Source organism: Microcaecilia unicolor, chromosome 4, assembly GCF_901765095.1.
Source record: "Microcaecilia unicolor chromosome 4, aMicUni1.1, whole genome shotgun sequence".
Classification (NCBI taxonomy): domain Eukaryota; kingdom Metazoa; phylum Chordata; class Amphibia; order Gymnophiona; family Siphonopidae; genus Microcaecilia; species Microcaecilia unicolor.
The window spans coordinates 216,633,920-216,648,697 of NC_044034.1; the positions used below are offsets into that span (position 1 = coordinate 216,633,920).

Here is a 14,778-nt window from a genome sequence, read left to right on the forward strand (position 1 = left end):
CTTGCAACTTCAAAATGTTATTTCCCAACTCCTCCTTAGACACAGAAATTTCTTTACAAATACAGGGACCCTTTTACCAAACTGAAGTAAAAAGTGGCCTTAGAAAGTGCTTATGTGGTTCATTCCCGCACGTTATAGCCATTTTTATTGCATGAGTAAAATAGCCACTTTTTATTTTTTTAATTAATGGCCACACGTTAATTTTGCCATCACCGCGTGAGCCCCTACCACAACCTATTTTGTAGGCAGTAAGGGCTTACACACTAATCACAGGCTAATCAGTTAGCGTGTGGAAATGTAACTATGCTAACCAATTAGTGCAGAACGCACCTCCTCTCTGCCCTGACTTACCCCAGCACTAAAAAATAAAATCTGTTCTTTAGCGCATGGGAAGCACGCACCGATGCCATAATTACTGCAGTAAGACATTTTAAGTTGCAGTAAGTGTGCGTTAGAGCTTACTTCAGCTTACTAAAAGCACCCCACAGAATGCCATAAGATTATACTAAAATAATATATATGTGCCCATAAAGAATAGACACCCTATAATTTCTTGATCTACAAGACATTTCAATTCATGCCTCAAAATTTGTAATCATTTCATTTAATTTTTCAATAGGGTAGTACACTCAATAGAGCAAGGATTCCACCTCAATAATGCATTCTGAAGTGTGGGAGTGCATTATTGAGGTGGAATCCTTGCTCTATTCACAGTGTTATCTGTGCTTATTACAGCCTTAGTGGTTAAAAATCTATGCAGACAACACATACCAGATATACTGACTCCTAAGGCAGGTATTTTGATGCATCTGGGAGGCCCCCATGTGTGGACAGGAGCCTGACACAAGGGAACATCCACCAGATAACACCCTCCCCCCACCACCTTGCCACCTGGACATACTTGCATTCCCGACATCTGAAAGGGCTCAGTCTAAAATGGCATTTAAATGTCTAAGTCTCTCTAGGAATTTAAATATTGCCATGTGTGCATGTGTATATATATACACACATATATATATATACATATATACATGCCACAAGCAGTAGCTTAAACATAACTCAGCTTCTGCTGCTATGGGGCAAATCTTGGAATAAACCACAAGACTGTCCCCATAGCTATAGCAGATGACATACACAAACATTGCTTGTGCTGCATGCCTGAAGGTAGTGTGGGATGGGCAGTATGAGCTGGGAATACGTGGTGGTTGGCAGAAAACCAGCTAATTTTCTGTCCTGCCAGCCTCCCTTTCAGAAAAGGTGACAGGTTGGCCAAATATTGGCCCGTTAGCAACCCTAAAAAGTTTGTAACAGGGAGTTTATATGAAATGCCCAGAAAGGTACCTAAATTAATGAAAGCAATATAGGTGGCTATGGGATCCTTTTACTAAGGTGCATTGAAAAATGTCAGGCGATAGTGTAGACACGTGTTTTGGGTGCGCGCAGAATCATTTTTCAGCGCACCTGCAAAAAATGCCTTTTTTTATTCTTGCTGGAAATGGACGTGCTGCAAAATGAAAATTATTTTTCTGACGCGTGCCAAAAATAAAATTACAGCAAGAGCCACGCGGTAGCCAGGCGTTAACTCCATTTTGGTGCACGTAGACGCTTATGCGGCTTAGTAAAAGGGCCCCTATGTGCCTTATAAAACAGGCTCGCAGAACTATCCCTAGCAATTTCTCCAACATTTCTCCTGATACTGTACCATGCTATTAATCTTTTGATACTGCATACTCCCTCAGGCAGTTGGGTTTCAGCAGTGGATGCCTACTAATAAGCATGTTTAAATAAATATTCACTATACAGCTTTCAAAACCTGCTCTCGCTTTTACAGAGAATGCCTCTTCCTATTCCCAGCACAGCTAAGAGAATCTGCAGCAGGAATGACATTCCCTGACTTGTCCTCAGCTCAATCAAAAGGCAGCGCTGAAGCATGTATCTGGAACAGGTGGTGTTCACAGGCCCATAATGATTTCTACTCATTGTGATAAAGCTAAAATTTCTCCTAGAAGAACCTAGCCAAGTTCATGTGAATACAATACATACTTATGCTGGAACTCCTCGACTCAGCAGAATGTAAGTTGCTGAACCGTTCTAAACAGCTCATACAGCTGATTCCAGTGTGCAATCCTACCCCAAAACACCTTTGATGACTTTATTCCTCCAATGTATGCTATGAAGCATTACTTGTAGGGCAAAACGTTTCTCTGCTGTACTCAATTAATTTTGTCTAAGGGCAATGGCTAAAGGTTGTATCACTAAATTAAATAAAAAGGGTGGTGGGGGGGAATAAGAGGCAACCCTGTCATACCCCTGGATACAGAGAAGGCAGACAAGATTTTGGCTTGGGGGTTCAAATACAGGATCTTAATCATATTAATAAAATGAGTATCAAAACCAAACCAAGATAGTGCCTTAAATAAATATGAATATTCTACTTGATCAAATGCCTTCTCTGCATTCAGGGATAATGCAACCAAGGTTGTGAATAATGAGGCGCTAAGGGAAGGATATTACAAAGAAGTCTTGAGTTATCAGAACTGGATCTATCTGGAATTAATCCATCAAGTTCAGAATGGATTTATGACTAGAGAATGAAGGACAACCTTAAAGCTAACAGTTCAGCATATATTTTGCTGTCATGATTTATAAGTGAGAGAGGTCTGTAATTTCTTACATAAGCTGGACCTTTTCCTGGTTTAGGGAGAACAGCAATTTTGACTTCAACAAAGGAGCCAGAGACTTTTGATAGTAATATTATTGAACCTGACTTACCCTACAGCCCTGAATAAATGATTACCACTCTAACATCAATTCAAGAATAGGCTAAACACAACAAACTTTGCTTGAACCCAAGTAAAACCGAGCTTCTCTGGGTCCCTAACACATGTGGATACATACCAGACATCAAAATCTCTTTTGGAAAGAAGGAACACCCCCCTCAAATCACAAGTCAGGAACCTTGGAATACAGTTAGATTCAACACTTACTCTGATTCCCCAAATCTAAGTAACATTCAAGAGATGCTTCTACTATTTGCGACTGCTACGCTGCCTCTCTCCTTACATTGAGAAGGTAAATCTTATCCCATTTGTGCATGCCATGATAACATCAAGACTGGATTACTGTAATGCACTCTACAATGATCTGACTACAAAGAGCCTGCACCAGCTCCAATTGATTCAGAATGCTGCAGAAATACTCATAGAAGGTTGCAAGCGACATGACCACATCACACCATTTTTGCCAAAACTTCATTGGCTACCAGTACAATACAGAGCTAAATTTAAAACTCTATGTCTGGTCTTCAAGGCCCTTAAAGGAAATGGCTCTGAGTACCTGAAGAATAGGATGATCCTCTACACACCTCCAAGGACACTAAGGTTCTTTCAAGGACTATCACTAACCACATCCTCTCCGAAACACATAACACGATGTGATACCTGCAAGCAAGTCTTCTCCAGAGTAGTCCCATACTCTGGAATGCACTCCCTGAAAGGCTACACTTAACACAAGACCATCTCTACTTCAGGAAGCAGATTAAAGCTTGGCTCTTCAACCAGGCTTTTAATGAAAAAGTAACTAACTTGTTAGTCTCGCTCACACACACAAGGAGGGGCACGGGCTGCACATACTACAGCAGGACATGTTTATCCACTCCTACCCTAGCTGAGATAATATTTTACCATCACTCGAACCCCATGTGCACCTTTCTTTAAATTAGTCACCTTACTTTCTAACGCCTCTTACTCTCTTACCTATCTATATGTTTCATCTTTGCCTATACCATACAATGTCAATTAAAATGTTCTACTACATATTGTGTTGACATTGTAAGTAGTGTACTATGCCATACTTTGTAATGTTATCTGAATATTTTTACTGCTATAATTGTCTATTGCTCATGTTTGATTCTTACTTTACACCAGCTTGAGTGAATTCCTTCAAAAAGGTGGTAAATAAATCCAAATAAATAAACAAACAAATACATCTCTTGTGCCAAGCATGCACTGTTTGCCTTATGGCCCGTTTCAATACTTGCATCTCATCCATCAACCGAAGAGTCCTTTTACTCTGTTCTCTTTCCACTCGTTTCTGTGAGGCTGTTTCTCTAAAGCTCAGTATTCCATATATCTACTAAAGACTCCACATCCAACTCGTTATATCTCTGCCTCAATGGTCCCATCAAATCCTTTCCCATCTCAGTCTCAACCCCCCAAATCCCTGTTTCTTTGTAACCTCTCTCAACTTAATTGAAAATAAGGGCCAAGGATGTGGACCATAAAACCAAAGTAGCCTATAGTCCATTTAAAAATGTTTTGTATATATGTAATAATATCAATAAACATATCCCAAAGATATGTCCCAACAACTATATGTAACAAAAAGTGTGTAAAAAGGTGAGTGCATTTCAGTACATGACACATTGTATGTAGGGAAGATATTTTCTGCTACAAATACGATCAGGCAGAACTGGATCGATGGTTGTAATCACCACACACCTTAAAACACACACACACACACTGTAAGCTAGGATGCTCAGGAAACATAGATAACTAAATTGAAAACTGTTAATCCCAAATGCGCTTACAAAATATTCCAAAAAATAACTTCAAAAAGTATTTTATGTTATGATGCTACAGAAATTTAATGAAAACATTATTGTAAATGTCCAACATGTAACATATATGTCCAAATAAATATGTCAACCATTATATAGTACAATTAAATCTACTGAACTAGCCCAAAACATCAAGAGACTACTTATCTGATAAAGGGATTCATTAGAACAGTTCATAGTAACATAGTCTATGATGGCAGATGAAGACCTGTGTGGTCCATCCAGTCTGCCCAACATGATAAACTCATTACACGTGGAGGGGCATTTTCGATATGTTGTCTAAGTCCGACTTTGTACGTTTTGCAAAAAACATCCAAAATCTGAATAGAAAAGAAAGTAATTTTCAAAAAAGAAAAACATCTATCTTTTTTTTTCAAAAATACTATTTAGAACAAGGTTTTGTGATTTTTACATTTTGTTTTTTTGGTCCATTCTCAGAAAAAAAAAAAACATCCAAGTGCAAAATGCACAAAATCAAGCCATCGGGATGTAGGAGGCGCCAGCATTTTAGTAGACCGGTCCCCCAGACATCCAAGGAAAGCAGTAGGGCACCCTAGGGGGCACTGCAGTGGACTTCATAAAATGCTGCCAAGTACACATCTCACCATTGCTCCCTTGTCTGCTGAGCTCCCCCCCCCCCCCAACTGTACACCACTACCATAGCCCTTATGGATGAAGGGGGGAATCTATATGTGGTACAGTGGGTTTCTGGTGAATTTTGGAAGGCTCACAGTTTCCTCTAAAAGTGTAACAGGTAGGGGGAGGTATGGGCCTGGGTCCACCTGTCTGCAGTGCACTGCGACCATTACTACACTACTCCAAAGACCTGTATGCTGCTCTAATGGGCCTGAGTACTACATCTGAGGCTGGAATAGAGCCTGGCAAGTAATGTTTTAAATCACATTTGTGGGGGGTGGAAGGGAGTTAGTGACCACTGGAGGAGTAAGGAGAGGTCTTCTTCGATTCCCTCCTGTGGTAATCTGGTCATTCAGGGCACCTTTCTGTGCCTAAAAACAGGTCTAGCTCAAAACGTCTTGTTTTAGTCCTGTACGGTTTTGTTTTATTCCACTATGACTGAAAAACGTCTTACTTAACATGCCCCTGTCACGCCCCCTTGTAATTTGAACGCACTTCTGACGGACTTCATAGAAAAACGTCTAAAAATTGGTTTTGAAAATACCAATTTGGACTTTTTTTTTTTTTTAGAAAAACGTCCAAATGAAGATTTATGACACTTTTTGGACATTTGTGTCTTTTGAAAATGAGCTTCATAGTATGAGATACTTCATCTGTCTTGATCTGACTTGCCATTTTCAGGGCACAAACCGTAGAAGTCTGCCCAGCACTGTCTTGTTCTAATATTTCTGAAGTTCACTGTGTAAACAAATTGTAAAGACCACATTCACTCCTACACATGCTTAGTGGTCCTGTCCGTTCCTGGCAAAGTTCATGCTTCACATAAAAATACTTCTGCAGGGGGACTACTTTCAGTGCTGAAACAATCAATGTAATGAATCCAAATCTTAAATTGAAGAAAACAAATGTTCATAGAACGTGGGAAACAAATTTCAGTGCTATGGGTTCAGCATCCTTGTTTACTGCCAGCACATGAACAATTTTAACCAATTTTCTATCATCCTCTTTATGCTCTAGGCTTGCCATATTTGCAGAGATAAAAAAAAAAGACAATACAATAAAATGCCACCCTGACCCGCTCCAGCCACATAGTTACCTTGATCCCCCAAGGAAGCGAGATTCTATAAGCCTATCTTGCAGCCCTGGTGGTCTAGTAGCCTCTTTGGTTCAGGAAAGAACCCCACTCTTTCCTGCACGCTGCCAACGCTTCTTGAAAATGGCTGCCGAGACTTCAAGCGGTGGCCTTGCAAGACTTCCATAGCAGTCATTTGCAAGAAGTGGCAGTAACGGGGAGGTGAGCGTCAGTGGGCAGGAAAGAGTGGGGCTCTTTCCTCCCCTGAAGAGGCTACTAGACCATCGGTAGGCTGGGGGGGGGGGGGGGAGGCAAGCTTGTCCATCTGCCTGCTGCCCGCCAACCAACCCACCCGCTAGCCAGCCCGCCAGAGCAAAAATATGGACAGAGAGGCTGGCTGGAAAAATCCATCCGGACCCCTGACAGTTCCCTGAAAAAGAGAACATGTCCGGGGAAATCCGGACGTATGATAACCCTATCAAGATTTAAGGCAGGGATTCTCAACCCAGTCCCCGGGACACACCTAGTCAGTCAGGTTTTCAGGGTACCCACAAGAATATGCATGAGATAAATTTGCATACCACGGAGATAGGGCATGAAAATCTGTCTCATACATATTCAAATGTGTATATCCTGAAAATCTGACTGACTAGGTGTGTCCCGAGGACTGGGTTCAGAACCCCTGATCTAAGGTGCTTCCTTTATGAGTCATCTGTTCCAAATAAACTGTGTCAAATGCAACTTTTGTCTTACCTTAAAATATGTCTACTCCTCCCACCTTTTCCCTCTTCCGAAGGTACATTAAAATCCTCCAGTATCACTAACTCAGCAAACTGCATTGCTACTATCACAAGCCATTAAAAAGAGTCAAAGTATGGCACAGAAAGAGAGCTTGAGAGAAGAAAGACTGACTCTGCCACACCACGCTTCATGTGCGGTTCTCTTTTGTAGGTCAAGCAACAGTGTTTTACACACCAGACACCTTTTTCCTACCCAAGGCACACTGAACATTTTTCAAAAATATTGTTCAGCACAACCACTTCAGTACAGCAGTGAGCGTGGACATGGGGGAGGACTCATATAGACAAAAGAAAAGCTAAGGAAGCACTGAAAGTCCGACTGGAGGCTGAATGACTCAAAAGAGGCAGCTCTGAAGAGGGAGATGATGGGTGCCCTGAATGTAGCCTGTTAATTCCAGTGCTCTGGGAATTATGCTATATATAAAAAGGACAGTGGAATGTGTGACTGCTCATATACTCAAGTAAGAAGCTCCTGCATGCGTAAAGCCACTGCTGGTGTCTCTTGTTGCTGCACAGTGCTGCAATCAGAGCCCATGTGATGCACTGGACCTGAATTTTAAGCAATGACAAAAGTCCGCAACACTGGAAACACACAGGTTTGGAATCAAGGATATAAACAAACTTAGCCAAAGGGTGTTACTGAAAACTCATGCATCACCAATTTGCTTCATTTCTTTGAAGGCGTGAATAAACATGTGGATAAAGTGTGCCAGTTGATGTAGTGTATCTAGATTTTCTGAAAGCTTTTGGCAAAGTTCCTCATGAGAACCTCTTGAGAAAATTAAAGAGTCATGGGATAGGAGGCAATGGTCTGTTGTGGATTAGGGATTGGTTATTGGACAGAAAACAGAGGGTAGGAAATTGGGTCAAACAAAATAAACATGAAACAGACAGCAGCGTAGAATCCTTATGGATAGAAATTTCATGTGTGAAGGGAAAGGGTATATTAGCAGGGTTGTCCGCCAGGCCAGAAGAAATAGATGAAGAAATGTTTACAGAAATTAGTAAAGCTGGCAAATTGGGCAACAATAAAATAATTGGCAGGGCTGCCAAGAGACAAAAGCAGGCCCAGGGCACCAGTCTTAGGGGACCCGCCACACCGCCGCACCATCAGTAAGGAAACGCAGGGACACAGCCAGCAGCCCATGGGGAAGGGGACTCTGGGGCCACCCATTCCTTTCTGCTTGCTCCCTGACTCCATCCCCCCATTCCATTCTGCTCTCTCCCCAACTCCACCCCCCCATTTAAAATGTTACCTCTGTTGGCAGGGATGCCCAAGCCCCCTCCAGCCAAATAGCTCAGTGGCCCAAACCTTCTCTGGTGTAAGGAAGTCAGCAGCATGCTTTCCACCTGCCGACGCTGGAACTCCTCGCACATGGTCAGTTCAGAGTGTGCAGAGTGCTGGCCTCAGATGCTGATGACTTCCTTACACCAGGGGAGGTTCACGATTCAGAGACATTTGGCTATTGGGGGCTGAATATCCCCACCAGCGATTCAAGGTACTGCAGTTGGGTGGGCCTTGCTACTGGGTCAGCCGGATTCCCCTTCGAGGCCGGGCCCGGGGAATCTTTCCCCCCGCCCCTCCTCTCAGAGGGCCTGATAATGGGTGATTTCAATTACCTTCATCCAAGAAATACAACCACAAAACAATACATAATAACTCAAAACAAAATCAAAAAGTGATTATTCCAGTCATATCATGCCTTTACTAATATCAAATAATTCTCATAAAAAACCTGAAACCTCAAAGCTACTGAAGAGGAACACTTTCACCACCTCTTCTAAATGGGAGACTCTTTTACTATCATCAGTTTAACAAAGCTCATATACATATACAAGACAAATCATTAAACAAAAATCTATTGCCAATCTATGGAGAAAAACCAACAGGATTCCAATAATTCAAATATCAGTAATCTAATAACAAAAAGGCACAGTATGGATGGATAAAGAGTTCATAACATCATAAAAAATGTCAATGACCAAACACGTGTGAATAGTAAAAATTATAAAAACGTATCAGAATAGTTTCTTATGAGCACTGGAATCCCACACTTCAAGGTTCAATTAGATAGGATTGCCAATCCCAAAATATTGCAAACAGTATCCAACCAGCATCATTAAAGATATCCATAGTGTCTCAATCTTGAAACCTTCAACAAGGGCCTCATTTTGCAAAAGCTGCTTCAGGAAGAACTCACACCATCCTTACAGAGCACAAAATGGCATCAAGGATTTAAACAGATGCCTTTGACGTACTCAGCCAATTGGTAGAGGTCCTCAAATTAAAGAAGATCACTTTAATAAAACGCATTTTATCATTCACATGTGTTTGGTCATTGACGTTTTATATGATGCTCTGAACTCTTTTTATCCATCAGTGCTGAATATTTTATCACATTAGATTATTAATATTTGAATTATTGGAAGTCAATTGATTTTTCTCCGCAGATTGGCAAGGTGGAGTTTTTTTTTTACCAATCTTGCTTTTATATGTATATGTTTTTTTATTTTTTTGTGAAACTGATGATAGTAAACAAGTCCCCCATTTAGAGTAGTGAAAGGGAACCTCTTTGGGAGCTTTTAGGTTTCAGGTAATCACTTTTTGATTTTGTTTTGAGTGATTTCAATAACACCAATATTGACTGGATAAATGTTACATCAGGGAGTCTAGCGAGATAAAATTCCAAGACGTAATAAATGACTGCTTCTTGGAGCAACTGGTTTAGGAACCAACAAGAAGGGGAGCTATTTAAGATCTAGTTTTTAGTGGAATGCAGGGCATAGTATGGGAGGTAATGATGTTGAGTCTGCTGGGAAACAGTGATAATAATATGATCAAATTTGAGCTAATATCTGGAGTGATATCACAAACAGAATTTACTGTAGCCGCATTTAATGTTCGAAAGAATGACTATGATAAAATGAGGAAAATGGTTAAAAAGAAGCTAAAAGGCTCGGCTACAAAGGTTAGCACGTTAAATCAGGCATAGATGTTGTTTAAAAATTCCATCTTGAAAGCTCAAACCAGATGTATTTCGTGTATTTACAAAGGTGGACAGAAGAGCAAACAGCAGCAAGCATGGTTAAAAGGTGAGGTGAAAAAAGGCTATTAGAGCCATAAGAACATCCTTCAAAGAATGGAAAAAGGACCCAAATGAAGAAAATAAGAAGCAAAATAAGCACTTCCAAGTTAGATACAAAGCATTGATAAAGACGACTGAAAAAGAATATGAAGAGAAACTCACAGTAACAACTTTTCAGGGTACATCAGAAGCAGAAAGACCGTGAAGGAATCTGTGGGACCGTCAGATCATGGATGAGCAAAAGGGGGCACTTAGGGAGGACAAGGCCATAGCAGACAGATTGAATAAATTCTTTGCTTCGGTCTTTATGGAAGAAGATGTAAGAGATCTACATGTCCAAAATAAAAATAAAAACACGAGAATAAGGTGAAAATAACAATTCTTAGAAAAATCACCTTACTATCTTTAGATTGTCACTACATAAAGCAGTAGGGAGAAAAAGGGACCCTCAGCATATCATAAGAATCAGAACAAGTCTTGATTCTATACTTTTGACATCACAGGTCCTTTAAAAACCTCTTTAGTTCATACAATTCCACGATTTTCAAATTTTGACATTTTAAAAATTTACAGCACCTTTGCATCTTCTTAATGTATCAATGTTATCAATAAAAATGGCACTTAGCTTTTATCCAACAACACCCGGGCCAGTAGCACCCATCTGCCATCCAAAGAATTCTGTGAGAATCTAATGCTGTCAGGAAATGATGATGGAATGATAGGAGCCTTTCACCAAATCACCATGCGGCAACTCATTTGGGGGAGATCTATCTGTACCATTTTTCAAGGATGATGATGCAGAGAAACTGAAAGAAATCTCGGCGAACCTGGAAGATGTACTTAGCCAAATTGTCTAAACAGTAGAAAATCATCTGGACCGGATGGCATGCACCCTAGGATACTGAAAGAACTCAACATGAAATTGCTGATCTGCTGTTAGTGATCTGTAATGTTTCATTACAATTGTATGTAGTACCTGAAGATTGGAGGGAGGCCAATGTAACAGATTTTTTAAAGAGTCCCAGCGGTGATCTGGGAAATTACAGACCAGCAAGACTGACTTCAGTGCCAGGCAAAATAGTGGAAACTATTATAAAGCATAAAATTATAAAACACAGACAAACTTGGTGGGGGGGGGGGGGGGGGGGGGGAGGAAGGGGAGGATTAAATGGCCATTTTTCTCAACGGAGGAGGGTATCTAGTAGAGTGCTGCAGTGATCTGTAATGGGAGCAGTGCTAATGAACATATTTATAAATGATCTGGAAACTGGAATGACAAGTAAGGTGATTAAATTTGCAGATGAAACAAACAATTCAAAACTGTTAAAACACATGCAGACTGTGAAAAATTGCAGGAAGACCTTAGGAAATTGGAAGACTGGGCATCCAAAATGGCAGATGAAATTTATGTGGACAAATGCAAAGTGATGCACATTGGGAAGAATAATCCAAATCATAGCTACCTGAAGCTAGGGTCCACCTTGGGAGTCAGCACTCAAGAAAAATATCTAGTGTAATGTAGACAATGTACTGAACTCTTCTGCCCAGTGTGTGACAGCAGTCGAAAAAGCAAAACAGGATGCTAGGAATTATTAGGAAAGGGATGATAAATAAGACCAAGAATACTAAATGCCTCTATTACCTCCATGGTGCGACCTCACCTTGAGTATTACATTCAATTCTGGGTGCTGTATCTCAAAAAAGATATAGCAGAATTAGAAAAAGTTAAAAGAGAGCAACCAAATGATAAAGGGATGGAACTCTTCTCATATGAGGAAAGGCTAAAGCAGGTTAGAGCTTTTCAGCTTGGGAAACAGGCAGCTAAGGGAAAATATGATTAAAGTCTACAAAATCTTGAGTGGTGCAGAACGGGTGAAAATTAATCAATTTTCCACTCTTTCAAAAAGTATAAAGACTACAGGACACTCAACAAAGTTACCTGGAAATACTTTTAAAACAAATAGGAAATATTTTTTCATTCAACGAATAGTTACTGAGGACCTAGAGCAAAGGCATCACTAACTGATCACATATTTCCAGGTGGTATAGCAAATTTTAATAAGCAAATTTCCAAAACATGGACCTCTGTCCAAAAAGCAGAAGTGCCATAAATATTACAGTGGGCCCTAGATCATCAACACGTCTATTGGGAAAAACTGAACAAACTGCATTCTATAGATTGCTACAAATAATTTATGCTAACAGTATCTGGCCTCAGTCACACACATAGGACACAGAAACCAAATACAGAATAAGTGACCACAAACTGGAAGTAGAAATATTTATGCAGAACTTGCATGAAGTACACCAGAGAAATAGAAAATGATGCATTTTTCCCTGTGGTCTGCAAAATATAAATATTAAAAATTTAGACATACCTTTTTGAATTAGCTTTCACCTTGCCCTGATTCATGGTTGTATTTCTACAGCGGGATCTTATGGACCACCCGTCCTGCTCTCTCTTCCCTAGCCTTTGGCAGAGGTGCCGCCATATTGTGATGACAAATAAAGTCACTCTTATCCCTTTTTGCTTTTTCCTCGTTCTCCTTTGAGCTACAGATGGAGTTCCTTTCTTTTCTAGTTACTAAGAGGCCCTTTTACTAAGGTGTGCTAAAAGGGGCCCTGCGCTAGGTGGCAGTGGCCGTTTTTGCCACATGCCAGGGCCCTTTTACCACAGCGGGTAAAAAAGCCCAAAAAAGGCAATGGCCATGCGGTTAAGTTTGCACTTGCCATGCGGCCATTTCAGAGGGAGCCCTTACCGCCTGACCTGCCTTTCTTTCCCTGGCATCCAATGCAACAGGAGATTTGCAATATGGGGACAGGGGGAGAGAAGGCACAAGGCACTAGTGAAGTGATGGAAGCTCCTGCTCCACTCTTTGCAAACATTTGATTGAGGGGTGAGCGGTGGAAAAGAACTACAGACATAGCAAACTGGATGAGATTTTGCCAAGGCTGGATGTGGCTTAAGAATTGGAGGTTCCCCAATGAACTCTGCCAATTTACATTTCACAATGATGTGCGGAGGGGACTTACCTGGACCATTATCTTTATTGCACAGTACAGAAACAATCAGCAGGATTGTCTAGTAGCACTACAGAAACATACAGAGCTTCCAGGTCCAGGACAACAAAGTACACACAAACGCCAGCACCCTTGCTTTGGTCTGAACATTTGGAGGGCAATTTTCAAACCTGGTGGGGAGATTGTTAAATACTCACAAATTCTGTCGCAAGAACCCAAGTGTCAAAAATTGCGTCCCAGCACACTTGAACATCCACTCTGTAATGCTTAACAAACAAATGCAAGGAAGCCCAGGTGGCACTTTGCAAATATCACAGTTGCAAAGCATAAATAGGGATTTGTCTCAACATGACATCTCTTTACCTTCCCTGTCCCATTCTCCTGCGCTGAAATATGCATATGCCATTTAGCCTTGCAAACTTAACCAGGAAAATTCCTTTGAAAATTGTCCTCCTTGTAACTACATGACGCTGTTTTATGCTCTTCACACTAGAACAAAATCTCATGAGAATATAGCTCTTTACTTAATGGAAGTGTTTATTATGGAGATATTAGGTCGTACCTGCTTAATTTGCTTTCCTTTAGTCCCTCCGGACTGGTCCAGCAGAACTGATGGGTTGTGCACATCTTCCAGTAGGTGGAGACTGAGAACACTGATTTCTAGCATGAGCCAATGACAGCCCAGCACAGCCCCAGCTAGTTTCAGTATATCAGTAACAAAGCAAAGAAAGAGAGAAACATCTGTGCCCCACTGGGATCTACAGCCACTGAAAATTATATACAATGTACATCAATTGTGCTGACAATTGACCCAACGCAAAGGAGTTCAACCACTCCATCATCATTATTTATTTATTTTTTTACAATGTGCTAGTGTTTCCACAAAAAGAAGAGTAAGAAAAAAAAATATATAACACAACATAACCAACAGAATCTGTCTAGGGCAGGAACCGGGCTGGTCCGGAGGGACTAAAGGAAAGCAAATTAGCAGGTAGGACCTAATTTTTCCTTCCTTATCCCTCCGGACCGGCTCAGCAGAACTGATGGGAAGTATCAAAGCAGTCTTACCAGGGAGGGACCCTAACAGCCCCGTCACAAGAACCCAAGTGTCAAAAATTGCGTCCCAGCACACTTGAACATCCACTCTGTAATGCTTAAACAAATGCAAGGAACCCCAGGTGGCACTTTGCAAATATCAACTGGTAACACTAAAGAGACTTCTGCCCAAGACGCCACCTGTCCTCTGGTAGAATGAGCTTTAATTGTGTCTGGAACCTGTTTGCCTTTCAGAATGTACGACGAGGCAATCACCTCTTTATCTAGAGTAGCTTTAGACGCTGCCAAACCTCTGCGGTCACCTCCAAGCAAAACAAAAAGGTGGTCAGGACGACAAAACTCCTCTGGTCTCCATACGTATTCTTTCAAAACTCTTCTCACATCTAGCTTACATAAAGTTTTCTGTTCCTCTGAGCCCCTAGCAGATCCCAGGGACAGAAGAACCAGAGACTGATTGACATGAAAACTGCTGAGAACCTTTGGCAGAAA

General features: G+C 41.0%; 1 protein-coding gene across 1 annotated transcript in view; it reads right to left on the reverse strand.

Annotated features, from left to right (window-relative positions):
• Positions 1-14,778, reverse strand: part of BRSK2 (BR serine/threonine kinase 2) — a 900,270-nt gene that overhangs the window by 221,445 nt on the left and 664,047 nt on the right.